General features: G+C 42.5%; 1 long non-coding RNA gene across 1 annotated transcript; it reads left to right on the forward strand.

Annotated features, from left to right (window-relative positions):
* The first annotated feature begins 9 nt into the window (after positions 1-9).
* LOC125760406 (uncharacterized) lies at positions 10-5,849 on the forward strand. The gene is made up of 2 exons (XR_007417981.1): positions 10-3,245; positions 3,306-5,849. It is a non-coding gene; the product is annotated as an uncharacterized LOC125760406 (long non-coding RNA).

Below are 5,849 nucleotides of genomic sequence, written 5' to 3' on the forward strand. Positions count from 1 at the left end.
TTATGCAATACCAACTAGCCCACCAGTCTGTCCTTTTAAACTTCATCTTTAGTTTAGCGCTGTGTTCCGTCTTGCTCTGTCATCGTCTGTGTGAATTTTTTGCGCTACTGTTCACAGTTATGCAATACCAACTAGCCCACCAGTCTGTCCTTTTAAATTACAAACGTGTTTATACATGTGGTCATAATTAACTCAACAAGCAGGGTTAATTGGTCTCTTGTTTAAATAAAGCTTCCCTGCTCGGGAATAGAACAAACTTTCACAACCACGGATCGCATGGGTTGCACATGTCTAAATGTTCTTAGCGAAGCATCGGCCAGTATGCTGGTCACACGCCATCATTTCATGGTTATGCCAGGACAGAGTCATGAACAGCAATGAGGGTGACAACATCATGTAGTGCCATGCTCAAGAAAACTGTGTGGGGCTCTTAGTACATCCTATGGCAGCATAATCTTTTCTGGTGGCTTGGAAGTTCTTGTGGTGATGAATGCTGCCTAATATGTATCATACTTTAAAAACCCTGCCAGTCAGTCTTGTATTACTGGTGCCCCACTTAATACTGGTTTGCACACACTGTCACTGTGGTGCAACACCATGATGTGATAGTGAGTGACAGTGTGGTCTGCACACACTGTCACAGTGGCACAACAGTGTGACACTAAAATGTGACAGTGCGGTTTGCACACACTGTCACTGTGGTACAACAGTGTGGCACCATGATGTGACAATGAGTGACAGTGTGGTCTACACACAGTCACTGTGGCACAACAATGTGACTCTAAAATGTGACAGTGTGGTTTGTTCACAGTGTCACTGTGGTGCAACAGTGTGACGCTATGTTGTGACAATGTGGTCTGCACACACTGTCACTGTGGCACAACAGTGTGACACTAAAATGTGACAGTGTGGTTTGCACACACTGTCACTGTGGTACAACAGTGTGGCACCATGATGTGACAATGAGTGACAGTGTGGTCTACGCACAGTCACTGTGGCACAACAGTGTGACTCTAAAATGTGACAGTGTGGTTTGCTCATAGTGTCACTATGGTGCGACAGTGTGACGCTATGTTGTGACAGTGTTTTGCATACACTATCACCACCACTACGCTTCACATCTATGTTTTAAAGAGACAGCACTGAAATGTGCACCACTCTGGCTTGAAGACTTGATAAGCCTTGCTGCATGTGCAGCTATGACATTGACAGTGTAATTTCGTAGCAGTTGGATCTTCATAGGCTATAGAATCTTACAAGTATTTGGATTTCTTAGAATTGCCCTGCTTGGCGTACTGATTCGTTTGGGTTTCATTCTTAGCTGACTGTCATAGCTGTCTTAGCTGCCTGTCATGTTGCGCTCATTCAAGCACCAACTTAGTGAAAAGCAAAAAAAAAAACATTGCCTAATGCGCACATTAGTAACGACAGACTTGCACTTAGGTACCATGTACTGAAGCATGTAAAAGTGCCACAAGCGAGCATTCTACACAATCGCGCAACTGTCGTTGCCAAAAAGGTCACGCTGTCCACATTTCAGAAGGAATAACCTTTAACGCTTTTCTTTTGAGTGGCAGCGGTAGTGATGTAAATATATCATGAGGTAATGCATAAACTTGTCCACAAAGAAAGCATAGTGAAATAGTTTTTATTTATTGTTTTAATGTTTTGCCGGCTGATTCTTTTTGCTCTTTTGGCTAACCTGTGCACAGTTCCTTTACCCATAGATGTGTTTTTTTTTTTGTAGGGGTGAGGAGGTGACATGGAAATGTTTTTAAAAAATGAGTGTTTGTGTGTAATCATGAGAAAAATTCTGAGCAACTGCCAAGACCTTGACTGCACTACCATTTTCCACTGCTCTCTCGAAGTTTCCGTACATGTCTCGTGTACATAAAAGTGGGGCATTCTAGAAAAGGAGAAATAAACGATCGGTTAATTTGTGGTGATTTTTTTTTTACCACCCAGCACAGCTCTGGATAACATGATTCATAACATCCCAAAATGTGACCCTTCGGGGTAAAAGGAATATTGTCCAAGGCTTTAAAAAAGTCATATCAGCATTGATCGTGTAGTTGCGAATCTGTAATATTTCACCAACATTCTATATGTCTTCAAGTTGAAAGTACCTGTGCTTGCTTTTGAGCGAATGCATTGCTAGGAACCAACATTGGTTGGTCATCAGGTTCGCCTCTTTCACGCCTCGTTTACATCCAGGGAGCTCGAACGACTAAACAGTCTGCACTGGCGTACACCCTCTTTGTCATGTTCATCTATCTAGTTGGGAAGCGTAGCGTTTCCGACAATAACTACTGGAGGGAACTAGTGCTAGTGTCTGTGGGACCTTCAAGCAAGGTGGTTCAGACCAGAATGGGAACGATGGGTAGCACACGGATTTACATGAACTTAATTCTTCCAGAACGGTTTTTCGGGCTATTCGGTTAGATACATTTTCAGAAGTGTGCACTTAAAGACATGTGCAAGAGTGTTGACTCAGTTGAATGTTAGCACTCGTGTTGTTTGTTCCTCTTGTTCGTATCTTCGAATGCTATGACCTCTCCAGATTCGTTCTTGCGGCTTCGTACGACCTTTTTGCTTTAAAAACTGCCCATTTACAACGAAATATTGCATTATGAATGCAACGATTTGTAATGATTATGCTCGTGCACAGACCCATATTGCCTTCATGCGCTTAGAGAAATCTGATCACTTATAAATTTAGGAATATGATGTGGTAGTGCCTCCTCTACTGGTGACTAGATTTAGCAGCATCTATAAAGATATAAGTACCAGATGTTGTGTCTTTATATGAAGCTCCTTTTTTTGTTAGTATGGGATGCTTTAGTGTTTTCCAAGTACGTAAATGAGTAGGTGTGCCTTCTCAACATTTAATTGGTAATCACTCGCTTCCATTAGCGCAGGATAAGTGCACCACAGCATTTTTATCAGCTGTGACTTGACGCACTACTCAGTGATAGAGGAAAGGCAGTTTCGCTTAGCGTTCGGTAATGGTCCCATTTTATAATGTGATGTTAAAAATGCACACTGGTGCTGTCTTGAACTTCATTGGAAACTGTGTCTTAAGTCACTTTTTGAATGTCATCTGCGGGTGCGTTGGCTTTTCGTCCACTCTGCATCTGCCAGGCACGTTAGCTTGGTGTTGAATCGATCAGATAGCACAAGGGAAACGCTGTACTAGCTTTAGTTTTCATCACGAACAGCCTTGTTACACAGAAGGAATATTAGCTGTGAAAGTGGCCACTCAGTTTTTCATGCGTCTCATGAAAAAAAGAAGAAAAAGTGGCAAGAGCTTACCACCGAGCTTTGCGAAACGTGAATCGAAATACGTTGTTAGGCCTAACAACATTGCAAGTAGTTTCTGTTGCTAAAAGCTATACACAAGACAGAGACACATGGCACAACACATTAGCATTGCAAATGATGTTAAAAGAGAGAGGGCGATGCTTTATCAGCGTTCAGCCGCTGCCTGCTTTGCAAAATGAGAACTTTCAGTAATCTCGCTTGTGTCACTGACGCTGGAAAACAGTAATACACAAAGCCACCAGGACATTGAAGCCACGAGCACGAAGGCTAGACAAATCAGTGTATTACCCATTGTTCCCAGGGTAGCTGTATGATCAGTGCCAGAGTTGCCTCTAGTAATTATTTTAGGAAACTTAAGTGACACCACTTTTTAGCTCTTAGCAGCATGTTTCATGTTCATGAAATTTATAATGGAGGAATGTTTTACGGACCATGTACTTTTTTTCTTACCTATGTGTGTGTATATATATATGTGCAATGTGGGTGACCAGCAACTTTGGACTGTTGTCCTTGTGCAATTCTGTCAGAGGTGATAGATTTGAATTCAATACGAAGAGTGTCTTGACATATTGAATGCGACTACAATAGCTACGGAAAGTATAACTACGTATGCTTGTTGGCACACAAACAAGGAAGACAAGTCTATGCAGTTGACAAAGTCTCGCAGGATGACTACACATGGGCACGTAACATTAATCAGTGCCTAAAGGATGGCAACACTGCTACTTGTCGAGCGTGTAGCGTTTTCAAAATCAGCATACTGGCGTTAGCTGTAAGTATGCTGCATTTTGAGCTCCTGTGTTGTCACAGAGCTACGAAATGGAACATGTACTCATGAACAGAGACCACTAGCCTGCTACCTTCTGGGCAGCCTCTGACTATTTTGCCAGGCATGGGCCATTTCACATGTTAACAGAAAAGACACTTGACAATAAAAATGTGAGATGGCATTAGTATCATGCCCTGATTTTTCCCCCTGCCAATTTCCCGACTTTTTTAAATGGATCGGTTTGCAATTAAATCATGAGGTGCGTGCATTGCACTTTGTGGGTAATGAATTCAGAATATGCATGCCTGTCTTGCTTCTTGCATGCTAATGCAATGTTAGTGGCAATCAATGCAAAGTAATTCCTCTTGATTGTGGTCCAGCATGCTACCATAGACAGCTTCGCTATGCATCACTTACTGTGTTGATGTGGTAGCATGCAACGAAGTGCTTCAGGATGTTTTAAAGACCACATATCTTGCTCTACGATTTTTTTCTTTCTTGCTGTCATCTATATGCTCGTACTTTCTGGCATTAAAGACAGTGCAGATTGTTTCTGAAGATGCATAGCAGCGCTGCTGTTGCAGGATTGAACCCTTGATTATGGTGAAGTGTAGTGTGGATGTAACTTTGAAAAAAGAAAACATGGGCAACTTCATTGAATGATTGGAACATGTCACTTGGAAGAGGAACACAATTCTTGAGAGGTTGTAGCTTGTGGTTCGTATCGAACTTGACTTATGGCTGCAATGAAACATGTTCATAACATGTTTTGGGGGGATGACACTGTTCAGTGTAACAGCGCCACATGGTCACTATTGAAGCCTGGCAAGGGTATTCAAATACCTGCCAAATGAACTTCAGTCATTTTGGTTTCTGGCTAGGCTGCCCCATGAGCAGTGTGAAAGGGAACACCAGATAAGGATCCCACACTTCTGTTTCTCTTGAATCCATGGAGGTGCCACAGCACAGATTCTTCGTCACAATAACTGTGTTGCAAACAGTGGAAAAGCGACATTCAGACTTGCTTGACTGTAGGAATCATTTGAGCTTGGATTTGTTGTTTCCATTTGTATTGTGTTGATGAAAAGTGTACATACTGCCATATGCAGTTGTTATTGGAGGTACACAACCCCTGGCTTGACGCATTCGTCAGCCACGGACTTGTTTAAGCACGGAGTGTTTACTTGAATGCCCATTTTAAGTGATTCTTTATAGTTTTTGCTGCAAAGTTGTCATCTCCCTCATTTTTTATTGCTTATCGATCATGAAGGGTGCTTTCCATGGCACTTCAGCTGTTTGTCATTGTCATTGCTTCTCTTTCCGGTTCTCCCAATGTTGAACACTCACCTGTAGCTAATATACTGGCAGTAGTGGCCCACTGTGACGACCAAGTGATGTGTGCTGTATGTGTTTTTTGGCACCGACAAAAAACTTGGTAGCAACTCCCCATACTCCCCACAATTTGTAGTTGAATCTCCATTCTATATACATAGAGGGGGCATGTTCAAATGCCACTTAGCGCTTATGCAAATGGTGAGAGTGTGTGCGTGTGTATGTGTGTGCGCGTGTGTCATGCATTTGTGAGATGTTGCACTTCACGGGACATTGGTGGTGTTATGTATAGTGCGACTCGTACCCCACACGCATGTCTGCTTTGTGAGGATAGATCGAAGCAAGTGCATTGCTACCGCAAACTCGCGTGTGTGTCTCTTGGACGGCACGTGCAGTGGTATGGAATAAAGATATTTCTGCATCCAAA

This window comes from Rhipicephalus sanguineus, chromosome 11 (genome assembly GCF_013339695.2).
Source record: "Rhipicephalus sanguineus isolate Rsan-2018 chromosome 11, BIME_Rsan_1.4, whole genome shotgun sequence".
In the NCBI taxonomy this organism is placed as follows: domain Eukaryota; kingdom Metazoa; phylum Arthropoda; class Arachnida; order Ixodida; family Ixodidae; genus Rhipicephalus; species Rhipicephalus sanguineus.